Consider the following 15,152-nt stretch of genomic DNA (forward strand, 5'->3'; position numbering starts at 1 on the left):
TGCAATGAGGCGAGCTTAACTGCCCTTGGCTGGCTCTGCTTGAAAGCTCAAGGGCCCCTTTGGTGCTTAGCAACAACCTTGGCTGCCCAGAACGGTGATTTGGAAGCTGGGTGTGGCTCCGGGGCAGGAAGCCACCAACACCACCAAAACAGCCAGGGCCTCCCTTCACTTCCTCGAGCCCGAACTCCACCCCTAGCTGGGCCCACAGCGCTTTGGAGCCCTGTCTTGGGAGCCCAAGTGGGAAGTGCCTAGCAATGGGCACCTCACCGCTTGCGAGGGGTGTGATCACAGGCACATTGTGTCATCTCTGAGCTCCAGTTCCTACATTTGCTTGTCCCTGCCATCATGGTGCAGCACGGGAGGCACGGAAACCTCCGCGAGCACCCTGGGCCCTGAGCCTGCCTGGCAAGGGAGGACGGCGGCTCCCCACGCCAGCCGCCTCTTCTCGTTTCTGATTTCTGCAGACCAGATCCTGTGCCCACCTTCCCACTCCCCGGCTTCCCTTTCCCCTGGGATTATGTTTTGCACAGTCAGATCTCATCATTAAGACTTCCAAACATTCTACACCTCTTAGCAAGTCACAGGTGTGTTGGTTTTCAGGTCATTACTTTTGCAGTAGTGATCTTTCATCTTTTAAAAGTTTAAATACAGCATGCCTCTTGTTCACAAATGTTAACGGAATGGTTCAATGAATGTGTAACAAGTGGGTATATTTGTGTATCCACCTTCCAGATCAAAATAGAGAAGGTTGACTGAGACATAGTGGCACATGCCTATAGTCCCAGCGACCTAGGAGGCTGAGGCAAGAGGATTGCTTGAGCCTGGGAGTTCGATGCCAGCCTGGGCACCTCAGTGAGACCTAGTCTCCAAAACAAAACAATAACAAAAATCTGAATATTTCCTCATGTCCTCCTCTAGCCATTAATCCCCCGAAAGATAACTGCTATTTCATATGATTTCTGCATTTCTAACTGTCCCAGAGGAGTGTCCCCTCTTTCTGAACCCAGTGGAATCATTTGTATGTGGCTTCTTGTGCTGGGGAGATGTCTTGAGCATCCTGTTTTCCATGCCTGGGCACCTAGACGTGCCGGTTCTTTCTGTCAGGATGTGGCATGCCCACCCCGGCCCAGCCAGTCTGGGCAGCTTCTTGAGACCCAGGTCAAACCTTCCAAGCTCTTTGGAAAACCTCCCCTGGTCACCTGTGGGTTTGGATCCTAGCTCCTCCACCTTGTAGCTGTACAACTTTGGGCAAATGTCACCAACCACTCCGTGCTTGATTTTGAAAACACCTTTATTTATTTTTATGTGGTGCTGAGGATTGAACCCAGCGCCTCACACGTTCTACCACTGAGCCCCAGCCCCAGCTCTCCATGCCTGATTTTTGTTGATTAGTTTCTGTATTTCAGAGTTCTTGTGAATTTCAAGTGAGCTGACACATATTAAATTCATAGAATGGTGCTTGGAGCGTAGGAAGAACTTAATAAATGGTAGCTGTGACTATTGTGATTACTCTGCTTTTCTTTCCCCCTACATCTGTCCAAACACTTATTTAAATATTGTCTGCCCCACTATGAGAACTTAATTCCTTGAGTAGAGCTTGGGTCTTCATTTCATTGTATTTCTACAACAGATAAACATTCAGTGTGCACTATATTCTGGCACTGAGGGTACAGTGGCAAAGGAAACACCTGAACTGACTTTTTAATGGGAGGAAAGAGATATTAAGAAAAACAAAAGTGAGATGATTTGGGTAGTGATAACTCGAGGAAGGAAATAAGGCAGTGTGAGGTGATAATGGTTGGGAAAAGGTCTTGAAGAGATGGCATCTGAGCAAAGATCTGCAGGTAGAAAGGAGCAGGCATGTGCAGAGCAGAAGCAGGAATAGCAGGTGCAAAGGCACTGAGGCAGGCATAATAACTCACCGTGTCTAAGAACCAGTGTATGACTGGAGCCCGGTGAGTGCAGGTCCACGGGAGGATGGAGCAATGGACAAGGACCAGCTGTTAAGGGCCTTGTAGGTTACAGATTTGGATTTTTATCCCAAGGGCCACGAGAAGCCATTAAAGGCATTAAGCAGGGGAATATCACTTTTTTTTTTTTTATCCAAGGGGCTGAGCACAAAATAGATGCTAACTATTAAACATGGTCTACAACATGCCCATGACCAACTAGCCAACTAGCAGTTCTAGATTGTTTCCCAGCTAAAGCTGTAACGTGATACTTTCTTTTTAATTGATTGAACCCAGGAGTACTCTACCATTGTGCTCCATCCACAGCCCTTAATTTTTTTTATTTTTTATTTTATTTATTTATTTATTTTTAAATTTTGAGACAGGGTCTTGCTAAGTTGCTTAGGGCCTCAGTAAGTTGCTGAGGCTGGCCTTGATCTTGGAATCCTCCTGCTCAGCCTCCTGAGTCTGTGCACCACCACACCTGACACAATTCTTCCCAAAACTTGCAAGGATGGCCATGGAGTTCTGTTATTGGTAGACTTCCCCCTTCCCCTGCCCCAGCTCACCCACCCATTTGCAGTGACCCAGATCACCTGCACTGGAGACGTGTAACTGCGATGAGGGAGGCAGGCCTGGGCCAGTTAGAGAAAAGTCAGGAAGGAAACAGGTTCAGTCAGTTCCTCTCCTTTCTTCAGCTCCAACCAGGGTCCTGGTCCCTGAGCAAGCATGATGCTTTGGAAGAGGGACATAGGAGGGGGCTGCCGAAGTAGTTCCTCTCAGAGCCCCTTAAGTATGGCTGCCAAACGAGTACTTCTGAAGTCCTGACAGCAGGCTGGGCTTCCCTGCCAGGCCTGGGCCCTGAGCAGTCAGAGCCATCAGGATGAAGGGGCAGCTCGAGGCTTAGTGATACGAACTTACGCAATGATGTTAGCCTTTTAGCAACAGAGACTTCCATAGCCCTTACTATTTTTTTTTTTAATTTTAATTTTTTTGTTGTTTTTTGGCAGTGCTGGGGATTGAACCCAGGGCCTTGTGCTTGCAAGGCAAGCACTCTACCAACTGAGCTATCTCCCCAGCCCAACTATTTTTTATTTTGAGGCAGGTTCTCCCTAAGTTGCTTAGGGCCTCACTAAGATGCCGTGGCTGCCTTTGAACTTGTGATCCTCCTGCCTCAGCCTCCTGAGTTGCTGGGGTCACAGGTGTGCACCACAGTTCCCAACTGAGAAATTTTGTCTTAATGCAATTATTTTAAACCTTTGTTTTTATGAAGTATTACTCATGAGAAAAACACATAAAATACCAACAATATGATGAATAATTATGAAGCAAATATCCAGTCATCACCCAGGTCATGGATGTAGCCAACAGGGCTCCCCTCCCCGTCCCTTCCGGATTATAACCCCTTTCAGAAGCAACCAGTAGCTCGGTTTTTAGGATAATCCAGCCATTTTTCTTTCTAGTTTTACTGCCTGTGAATCACATTGAAAGCCTTAAATTAGGATTTTTCTCACAAATCCTAAAACTGCAGACCACAGAGAGGTGCCTCTTTGAGGTAGATCCTCCTCCCCTTTAGTGAACCTTGGCAGGCCCTGGGAGGAGGTGGCAGCGGCTTTGTGGTCTTTGCTGTTTGGCATGGAGTGCAGCTCACGGCCGCACGTGCAGCGCTGATGAAGGACTCTGGGCATCTGAAGAGCACCTAGACGCACACAAAGCCTGCCCGGGAGCTGCCAGCGGGCAGAGCAGCCTGGGGGAACGTGCTGCAGCAGCTGGAGGGTGGAGGGCTGGGAGCACCAGCGCTCTGGGTGTTTGGAAGAGTCCGGGATTGTGTGTGGCAGCTGAAGCCAAGCTGGCTTTGTGGGAAGCGGGGCATGATGCTCATTCATGATCAGACATCGTTTATCAAACTTTGCCCCTACAGTACAGGGATCAAACCAGGACCTTGTGCACACCAGGCAAGCGCTCTACCACCGAGCTATACTCCAGCCCCATTTATGAAACTTTTTTTTTGGGGGGGGGGTATACCGGAGATTGAACCCAGGGGCACTCAACCACTGAACCACATCCCCAACCCATTTTTGTATTTTATTTGCAGATAGGGTCCTCCTGAGTTGCTCAGGGCCTCGCTAAAATGCTGAGGCTGGCTTTGAACTCCTGATCCTCCTGCCTCAGCCTCCCAAGCCACTGGGATTATAGCCGTGTGCCACTGCACCCGGCTTATGAAACATTTTTGAGGGCTGTCAGTGTGCCAGGAAATTAGGTTAAAGGATACAAAATGAATAAGAGCGTAATGATTCAGTTAATGTAGACAGAAACGATTCCAGCGTGGTATGCTTTAAATACAAAGTATGGGAATGATTGGTGGCCAGGAGCTGTCCAGGGGCTTCGGAGCTGAGGCCTAGGCTCGCCAGTGAAGGAGAGATCAGAGTTTGGCAGAGAGGGGGTCTCTAAGAGGCACAGAGATGGGGAAGGACATAAGGTCCCTGTTGGCGAAAGGTACGATCCATTTGGGAAGGAGAGTGGGAATTGACAGATGGCCAAGCAGGAAAGGTGTTTTAGGCAATAGGAATGGGCAGAGAGCTAAGAAATCATGGTGTCTGTATATGTAATGCTAAAAAATCTAGTCTAATTGTGGCGTAAGGTGTGTGGTGGGAGGTGTGATGGTTATTTTTATGTCACCTTGTCTGTACTCAGATGTTTGGTCAGACATCATGTTGGGATTGTGAGCATGTTTCTGGATGAGATTAACATTTGAATCAGTAGAGTTGAGGGAAGCAGATTGTTGACCTTTATGTGGGTGAGCCGCATCTGATCAGTTGAAGGCTTGCATAAAACACAAAGGTTGACCCTCCCCCAAGTAAAGCAGAATTTTTCTCTCTTTCAGACTCAAGCTGAAACATTCTCTGCCCCCCACCCCCGTACTGGGGTGCTTTGCCTCTGGGCTACATCCCCAGCCCTTTTTATTTTGAGCCAGGGTCTCACTAAGTTGCTGAGGCTGGCCTTGGACTTGCAGTCTTCCTGCTTCAACCTCCCAGGTTGCTGAGATTACAGGTGTGCACCACTGTGCCCTGCTGAAACAATGAATCTGAGCATCAGCTCTCCTGGGTCTCAGGCCTTTCAACTTGGACTGAACTACACCCCTGACTGTTCTGGATCTCCATCTTGCCCACCCACCCTGCAGACCTTGGGACTTGCCAGCCTCTGTAATTATGTAGGTCAATTCTCTGTCTGTCTGTCTGTCTGTCTGTCTTTCCATCTGTCTATTTCCTATTGGAGAACCCTGACTAATACCGAAGGGAAAGGAGGTAACTTTAGAATAACAAGTTGGTGCCAGACTGCAGAGGACCCAGAATATATGCCCAATTAAAGGACTTTGAATTTTCTTCTGAATACAGAGGGAAACAGGGGATGACCCATTGCAGCTGAGACCTGTGGAGGTGAATGTCTCCTGGGGTGAAACGAATGAAAGCAGAGATTCTTAAAGGAAGCCTCTAGAGATCAGGTGTGGATCTCGTGGACAGAGTCTGTGAGGCAGAAAAGGTTGGGCTCCCTTGAATGTCAAGGGTACCGGTGCCATGTGCAGATATAGGCCCCGCAGAACCTGCAGGAGACAGGAATCGGAGGTTGGATTTGGTGATGCAGGTGGGACGTGGCAGAAGCTGGGAATTCGGAAATGGGGGTGAACACAGGGCTAGAGGAGGTAGAGATCTGGAAGTCCTCACACAGAGGGTAGTGACGTACCACACGGGGCCTCTAGGGGACAGGGATTGCCGAGTCTTGGGTGGTAAGGGAAACCTGCTCAACCCCGTGCAGGCAGAAGAAGGAATTTGTAGGCTCACATGACTGAAAACTGAACCCAGTGGCTCACTCGAGTTCCTGGGACTTAGTTTCACATCTCTGACTCGCTCTGCTTCCCAGCTCTGCCTTGCTCTCATCCAGGCACTCGCTCCTCCCTGTGGGAAGCTGGCTCCCAGCACTGCCACTGCACTGCTCCCAGCAAATATTCAGTGAACTGGACCGTTCTGTCCACGTTCCAGACTGAAGCTTAGGGGATCACATGCCCACTGTTGAAATGCGTGGCACAGGGCTTTCTACACGCTCTGGGTGGCTGAGCCTGGCTCACATGTCTGTCCCTGCAGGTGGGGATAGGGTCTTCTCTTCTAGTGCCACAGGGATTGAGAGTGGGGGCAGGGGCTACTCCAGGTGCCCTTGTCAGGAGGAGTGATGGACACTGGAAAGGTAATGGGTGAAGGGGAGCTGGAGGCTCCCAGGCTGCTCCCCAGGTGATACAGGGGAGATGTGGAGTCCGGACTGGCAGCACAGACAGGCTAGGCTGGGGGCTGGCAAAGGTCAAGGAGAGCCCTTCTGACAAAGGGCTAAGTGAACTCTTGACCTCAGAATAAAGGCGGGAAAAGCCGAGGAGCTGGGTGACACGCCGTCAAGATGCCACTGCTGACGGAAAGGGCGGACGTTGCTTGGGAACATCCATAGGATTGTGAGACTGAGGACAGGGAAGGGCAGTGCCAGCCGGCCCCGTGGAAGGGGAGAAGCACCACCTCCCCCTGCAGTTTAAGAAGCAGCTTGTACATTATGAGAGTCAAAAATTTACGGTAGCCTGGCCTACGGGTGAAGCTCAGTGGCAGAGCACTTGCCTAGCATGGACAAGGCCTTGGGTTTGATCCCCAGCACTGAAAAAGAATTTTACAACAGCCAAAACAATCTAAATTCCAACAGTAGGAGACTGAATAAATATTGTAATGCCCACACGGTAGAATGAGCCTTTACAAATGATGCTTTATTTGACCTGGAAAGACGTCTATAGTGTAGTTTTGAGTGACAAAAGGAGATTATCGTTTTATTTTTCTGCAATAAATGGATATCCCTAGAAAATGCATACTATGGAAATATGTATGCCAGCACGTTCACAGTTGGTATCATTAGGGGTGGTACTAGATGGAGGCTTATGATTTCTTTAGAATAAATATGCTGGGTAGTGTGATACTGTACTGGTCAACTAGAGCCAGCCTCCTGAGAGCAAGTCCCCACTTTGTCACTGCCAGAAGTGGTGACCTTGGGCAAGTCTCTTAATGCTTCTGAGAATCAATTCATACATCCACAAGATGAGGGCAATACTTCCTAACTCACAGGGTGGTTGTGTTAAATTAGTTACTACTTCTGGGCATGGTGGTTGCACATCTGTATTCCCAGTTATTCAAGAGATTGAGGCAGGATAGCAAGTTCGAGGTCAGCCTCAGCAATTTGGTGAGACCCTCTGAAAACAAATAAAAGGACTGGGGATGTAGTTCACTGGTAAAGCATCCCTGGGGTCAATCCTCAGTACCTATGAACATAAATAAATAAATAAATAATCTACTACTACATGAAAAGCTGTTAGCATCAGGCCTGTAGTAAACACTAAAAAATGTAGTTGCTCTTGTATAATTAAGATATACAAAAGAAAATATGACTATTAGATCAGCTATATTGAAATTAGGGGACTCTCTTGGCCAAATAAGTGAAGTATTACTGAAATAAGTTATTTTCTCCAACATTAGGAAGTAGTGAATAAAAAGGGAAAGATCTCTATTCTGCAGCTTGCACAGTGTCAGGGAAGACGGGGGCTGTGAAGATAGAATGATCAGGGAAGGCAGGGACATTTGAGGGCTGGGCGCTAACCTAAGGTCTAGGGAGGAATAGGAAGGCGGAGCAACAGAAAAGCAAGGCCTTGTGGCGGGGAGGAAGTCTGCAATCCAAAAGCATACCCATGTGGCTGCAGACAGGAACACTGAGGTCTAGGCAGAACTAAGAAGAGCGGTGTTCACTTCCCACACTAAATGGATTAACATACACCTGGGGGCGTCAGGAAGTCATCCACTTGCAGTGATCTCGGACAAGTCACTACTCTCAGAAGCAAAAGGGAATTATAATACTTGCTTCAAAAGGGTGCAAGGATCAAAATAAACTTTGGTGTCAGGGCTTTACACTCAACCTTAAGGAAAGAGGTGCAGAGCACAGCTGGAAAGGTGGGAGGCGCGCAAACCAGCGCGAGGCCAGCAGGCCCGAGGAGAATTAAACCCCGCCCCGCCTCGGACCGCCCCGCCCCGCCCCGGACCGCCCCGCCCCACCCCGGACCGCCCCAGCCTCTTGTACCTCCTCGTCCCTCCCACTTCCGCGGGCACCCAACCGTGCGTCTCCTGCGTGCTGACGTCAGGTGCGTGCCCCTGTCCGGCAGCGGAGGAGACCCCGCGCAGCGCTGCCAACGCCCCGGCGGAGAGGCTGAGGTGAGTGCGGGGCCCGAGGCTCCCAGCGAGAGCGGTTCCCCCGCCGTCCGGTCCCCTCGCGCGGTCCCCAGCCCTCCTCGGTCCTCGAGGGCGCCGGGTCTCTGGTGCCCCGGGGGTCAGGGGTCCCAGAGCGCGGGGCAGCGCCGGGCTCGCGTGCGCCCGCGGGCTCGCGCGGGTCCGGGTTCTGCGGGAGCTGGGGGGAGGGGTCGCAGCGGGGCGCTCGCCCGCGGGAGGTGCGCGACCCGGCCCGGGGTGCCGGGCTGCGGGCGCGGCCGGACCGGCTGTCACCGGCAGCGGCGGAAGGAAGGGGTCACACCCATCCAGCCGCCGGCTCCCCTCCCCCTCCGGTCAGCCCGCGGGCTCCCGAGGTCCTGCGGGCCGGACGCCGGGGCTCGGGGCCGCAGGGCCGCTCGCGGGCGCTCGGGCGGGCCGGGGCCGGTCCCGGAGCTCTGAGGCCGGGCTCGCCCGCCGCGCCCGGCGTGGACTTCCTGCTTCGCGGGGCGCCGCCGCGGACATTTTGCGGCGGGCGGGGGAGGGGAGCGGAATTGCGACCGCTGCGGGGAAGTGGCGGCGGGGAGGGTCGCCCGGCGCTTCGCTGGGCGGGGCGGTCTCAGCCGGCGCCCCGGGGCCGTCGACCCCCGCCTGGGCTGGAGTTCCTGATGTTCGGTTCGCTTCTCCGCCTCCCCGCCGCCCGGCGGCCCAAGCCTGGCTTTCGGGAGTTAGCTAACCAGCTCCCGAAGCCCTCGCCGGCCGCCGGCCCGACTCCCCGTTCCAGGGGGAGAGTTCTTTGTTCCTTCTCCCCCTCCCCTCCGAGCCGGGGAAGCGCGGTGCGCAGGTGACGTCACCGCAGAGGACGGGGTGAGGGTTTTAACTCCTCCAAGTCGGACCCCGCACATCCAGGCGGCTCTCCAGCGGCCGTTCTGCCCGCTTCCCCGCACGTCGTGTTCGGAGACGAGGTTTTGAAATCCTGTTACCTGCCTTCTTGGCTGCCTCAAATGTGTCCGAAAGCCAGGGAGGTTAAAAATGTCAGAATTAGTTTGTACCAGGGAATAAAGCATAAGGCGCACCATCTGTAGCCGCTTCGACCTTAACTTTAAGGTCCCCTAGTGAACTTACTTGAGGGAGCAATTCTTTGGTCCAAAATGACTTCTCCTCTGACTTATTTGTTGTAGAGAATATGCCCAAGTCGACTCAAGTTCCCTCTTTGCGGCAAGGATATGTTGAAAAGAGAACCAGTTTATTTTTACGCCTAATCTTTGCTTGCTGGACACTTTAGTATTGTTACTAAAATTTTGAATTTTAAACCAAAAAAAAAAAAACAAAAAAAAAACTCGAGTAATATTAACATTTTCAAGCAAGTGAGATCCAATTGTGTTATGCATCTTTATAATACGAGTAGTGTTCGTGTTGGAACAAGTGCCTTCCCATTGTTCGTTTGTATATAGAGAACAGATTGCTTGTTAAGGAACACTTAAAAGGAGTGGAACATTCAAATCCGCTTTCTGTGGTATGTAGGTGTTATAGAAGATTGGATAGGTATGGAGCTTGGATCTTTTGAAATAACCTTGTAGTGTCTTTTAGGAATGTAAAATTGGAACACTTATCTAACTGTATTTCCTAAGTTTTCTATAATAGGTTTATACACACACATATACACACCCATTTGTTAAAATATAACAATAATTTGAATTAACAATATTTAAATTGAGACAAGAAGGTAAGAGATTGGAAATTGAGTATTAAAAATGAGCTCCTATTCAGGTGTAGTGGCTTATGTCTATGATCTCAGCTACTCTAGAGGCTGAGGCAGGAGGATCACAACAAGTTCAAGGCCAGTCTTGGCAACTTTGTAGAATTCTGTCTCAAAATAGAAAAGGCTGAGGATGTAGCTCAATGATAGAATGCCCCAGGGTTCAATCTCCAGTACAGGGTGGAGGGGTAGGAAATGAGCTGCTTTCCATTAATTTCTTTTTTTTTTTCTTTTTTTTTTTCGGTGCTGGGGATTGAACCCAGGGCTTTGTGCATGCAAGGCAAGCACTCTACCAACTGAGCTATATCCCCAGCCCTCTCCATTAATTTCTTTAAGACCTGAAAGATGTCACATCCTCTCTTTATCCCTAAAATATGTTTTCATATTATGACCAATACCTGTGCTTAGTAAACCTGATTTTTTTTTTTTTTTTTAAAGGAAGCTAAACCAAATGCTGCAGCCTAGAATAGTTATGTGGGCATGAATTATCAGTGTGATTCTTAAAACCCATCAAGACCAAATAATGAAGTTTTTGCTAACTTCAAGAGTTATTTGGGCTGGGGTTGTGGCTTAGTGGTAGAGCACTTGCCTAGCATTTGTGAGGCACTGGGTTCAATTCTCAGCACCACATATAAATAAAATAAAGGTCTTATCAACATTTAAAAAAATGAAAAGATTTATTTTACTTTATTGGGATACTTTTGCCACTTATAATTTTATGGTTTATTAGGAAAACATTTGTAGTTATTTTTATACTACAAGGTTATACTAATAAAATGTTTTGATCCAACAGTTGCCAAATTTGGAAAACTTTGAAGTACCATTTACTTTGCTGTCTGTGTTGTAATATTGGCAGGCTTTCTTAAAAGTAAAAATCAAATTGTATTTTTATTTATAGATACATTTTAAATGCATTTCTCTATTGTTTTGGTGCCCCCCCACCTCCAGAGGATAAGGAAGACAGTAATCACTTTAGGCTACAAGTCTGCCTCTGATGGGGAGGGAAGGGTTAATATTGTGTTCCCTTATCTCTCGCTAGCAGCTCTTTATATACCTATATTTTAAAGGTCTGCATTGTTTTATGGTAATGTGTATTCGGTGTTTTCTTCCAAATATATTTGGTAATTTCCCCTGTTAACATGTAAATTCTGTGAGACTTGGGCTTTATCCTGGTATGGCATCCTGAATCCCTGGCGCCTAGAATACTGCCAGACACATAGATTTCAAGAAGTATTTGTCAAATGAATGAATTTGGTGATGTCAGAGGGTTAACATTTTCTGAATATTCCATGGGCCTTCATGCTGTTTTTTCTGAGACAACTTTTGTGCTTGATCAGCTATATCCATATTTGGGCCCTCTGAAGTGGTGATTACTAATTTCTCCTTGACCTTCTCCATCTGTTTAGTCCTGTATCTTTGCAGCTGCACTATCTGGACAGTTTGCCATCATTTAGGAACTCTTCTGATGATTAACTCTCTTATTCTCCTAAAAATTATTCTGATTTAATGTTTGTTTTCTTATCTTCCTCTATTTCTTTGTTTGCAAACAGTGGCTTAGTTTTGCTACTTCTTCCCTTCTACACTATCCTGGTTCTGTTATGCTTTGTCTCTCAGGAGTTTCTAAGAGTTTTCATTTTTGTTGCTCATGTCTTTAGACCAAAGGATTTTTTTGGTGGGGTTGGGGCAGAGGGTGTACTTAGCTGTTGAACTCAAGGGGCACCCGGCCACTAGCCACATCCCCAGCCCTATTGTGTATTTTATTTAGAGACAGGGTCTCACGGAGTTGCTTAGCACCTTGCTTTTGCTGAGGCTGGTAGTCCAAAGGGTTTTTACTAAAACAATTATTAATGCCATCTCAGCTGTATCTGGCCCACTGCTGCTGTTGTTTAAGTCCTGGATGACAGAACGCTTCTTCACTAGTTGCCCCAGGACATTGTTTTCATTGCTGAATTTGATGAAGTGAATCCAAATCTCTTGCCATCAAAATGGTGTTCCTCCTTGCCATTTTAGGGAAAAAAAAAAAAAAAAAAATTTAATCTCATTGGCATTATTATTATGCTGAATTCCAAAACAATTTCTTTTCTCCCTCTTCCTTCCTTTCAGAATTGCTATGTTGCCCAGGTTGGCCTTGAACTCTTGGGCTCTTCTAATCCTCAGCCTCTCAAGTAGCTGGATTCATAGGCATGTGCCCAGCTAGAATGGTTTCTAATACAGCAACAGATATATTGTTAAGTCATGGATTAAAAAAATGTTGGTGCTCTGTCACCTGAATAAAACCTGTTATTTCAGTTGTGTTGCTCACTTGTGTGTGTCCCCTTGATCCCCAACCCCATACTGGGGTTGAACTCAAGGTACTCTACCATCCCTACATTGCTGTCCCTTTTTATTTTTAGATAGGGTCTTGCTGAGTTGCCCAGACTGGCCTCAAAATTTTGGATCCTCCTGAGTGGCTGGAATTACAAGTGTGCACCACCATACTTGGCTTTACTTTTGTTCTTTTAACACTGTATATACTTTAACACCATTTTCTGAAAGTAAGCCATTTATTTCTATTTGACATTTTAATCTGCTCCTGTGTGTCCTTGAGAGAGATAGTGCTTTATAGTTACCTTTACCAGCATGGTAGAAATAAGGGTATAACGAATTACATAGGCAGTGTATGGTCTATGGACCCAGCAGCATAAGTACACCTGGAAACTCATTAGAAATCTCAGGCTTCATCCCAGGTTTTCTCAAGTCAGACTGTATTTGAGCAAGATCCCTATGTGATTTTTATGTGTTTTAAGGTTTGAAGCATCCTTTTTAAAACCGGAACTGCTGTGGTGGTGATGTAAGGTATTTCAGAAACAATGATGAATGCTTTATTTTTTTTCCCCTACTGAAGGATAGTCTGGTTTCTTTTAGGCCATGCAAGAATCTGTGCCTGACTCTTGTTTGGGTTTTAAAGGAATTATGCTTTCTTACTTATGGTGTAGAATCATCTCATGTCTGTATTCATTGAGAAACTAATTAATTTTTTAAACTTATTAAAGTGCTATTGCCTCCCTTAGGAATAAGTCCTAGTTTAGTATATGAATTTACTTTTTTTTTTAGTATATTTTCTTTTTAGTTGTATGTGGACACAATATCTTTATTTACTTATATGTGGTGCTGAGTCTCGAACCCAGTGACTCATGTGTGAGGCAAGTACTCTACCACTGAGCTACAGCCCCAGCCCCTGATTTACTTTTGAACTTAAATGACATTTAAGTTGCTCTGATGAGGAATAGTCTAAGCACCTGATCAGGATACTTCATACTGGTTATGAAAACTTAAATGTAAAATACAAAGTTGGCATTTAGCTGGTCCAACTTGAAAAGAATTTTCTGGTTTCTTTGCTAAAATAAACCATAGCTACTTATGCGTAGTGGTTCATGCTCTAAATCCACTCCAGCTACTTGGTTGGAATACTATTGCAGGAACATTAAAAGTTTGAGGACACCCTTGTCTCAAAATAAAAAAGGGCTGGGGATGTGGCTCAGTGGGTTCAATCTCCAGGACCAAAATAAATGAAGTAACATAAACCACATTTCTAATCTCATGGGGAAATGTTAATAACTAGTATTTAAGCTGCCATCCTGAAAAATTGTTGCTATTCTTCAAGGAGTAGATTGAATTTATTTCCCTAATATGTTTCCTCTATCTTAAACTATTTGGTGTAGAAGTTCCCAGCATTATCTTTGCACAGTATATGCTCCAGAATAATGCTTCCCAACCCTTTTCCAAGGCAGCCATAGAAAGGTATTTGTATGCCACCCTAGGGTTAATGGAGAGGCTGTTCCTTGCTGGCCAGAGGAGACTCACTATGCCAGGAGAGCTGTGTCTCAGGCACACCTGTGTCCAGCCTCTTCATCCCAGGTGGCAGTTTGAAGCCATCTATTGTTAGCTATAAAGCTATACTTTCAGTGAAGAGATTATCAGTTATTTGTTACTGAAGAGAGAAGAGCTGTCTGAGAACAGTTCAGAGGAAGAACAGATGAAACCAGAGGAAGAAGTGGAGGTGGAATAAAAGAATACTGTATTAATTAGTGTTAAAAAGAGTGTGAGAAGAACATAAATTTAGAAGAAAGTATAAGCAATATTTCAGCTATAATCCGTTTCTCTCTTGGTAGGCAGTTTATTTGTAGTATTTTTGGCTTATTTTTAAATCCGTTTAAAAGCAGATGAAGAAGAGTAGGAAAATTAAAAGACTACAATGTCTAATATCCTCTTTTGTTTCACAAGGTATACAAATAATATAAGATGTAAGCTAGGAGGTGTTTGAATTACTTTGGGCTATGTTACTTATTTGCTGTGTTCATTATAGGGCAGAAGGGAATGTTTAGTCATTGTGATAGTCTGTAAATCAGTAAAAATGGAGGTAAGGGATAATTTTAGTTGTTAGAATAATGCCTGTGTTTAGTCTATTTCAGAATACCTGAAAGATGTTTCCATGGGTTTTGGTGTCAAATAAATTGGAAATTCTACTTAATATATCCTGATCTTGAAATTCATAATGTGTATAAGTTTATTAAAGATTAGGTCCCCACCAAAACTCGCTACCACTGCTTAGCTCTATTTTAAAAGTTGCTTCTACCAGGCACAGTGGCACATGTGTAATCCCAGTGATTTTGATTTAGGAAACTATAAGGCAGGAACCTGTTTAACTTGGTGTTTCTTAAGCTTGCTTGATGGAAGCCCCCCCCCCATGGAATAATTTTAAAGTTTTGAGAAAATGGTGAACCTACTAATCTCCATAGGTCCAAGGCTGTTGGTGTGTCAGTTAATGTTTGCTATTGGTAGAAAAGTAGAAAAAAATTTCCCTTAAGTTTCCAATGCAGGTGAATGGTACAGAACTCAATAGAGCCACACAGGATTCATTCCTACTTTGGCTTAAACCCCACAGAAGAATTGTACAACTGCCTTAGTTTGGACTTTGTTGAGATGGAACTGAGCCTGGTATATATGAAAGAGATCTTTGGGGGTATCCCTGGGGGAATAGCTCCATCCCAAGTTAAAATTGGGCAAGGTATTAGAAGGGAGACCAGTATTGGAACTGAAGAATTGATTGTCCACTGGCTGCAAAGGAAATTTTGAAATGGAGTCATTGTCTCCAGTTTCCTCTCTTCTTGGGTTAGTGATCCTAGTTTAATT

The 15,152-nt window shown here is 46.4% G+C and overlaps 1 protein-coding gene across 2 annotated transcripts in view; it reads left to right on the forward strand.

Annotated features, from left to right (window-relative positions):
* Window positions 1-8,127: 8,127 nt before the first annotated feature.
* Window positions 8,128-15,152, forward strand: part of CDC42 (cell division cycle 42) — a 37,586-nt gene continuing 30,561 nt past the window's right edge. For both annotated transcript variants that reach the window (XM_079127761.1, XM_079127764.1), the window contains exon 1: window positions 8,128-8,230. The gene's annotated coding sequence lies outside the window, so the exon portion shown is untranslated. The remainder of the gene's footprint in view (window positions 8,231-15,152) is intronic.

This window comes from Sciurus vulgaris, assembly GCF_902686455.1.
Source record: "Sciurus vulgaris genome assembly, chromosome: 1".
Classification (NCBI taxonomy): Eukaryota; Metazoa; Chordata; class Mammalia; order Rodentia; family Sciuridae; genus Sciurus; species Sciurus vulgaris.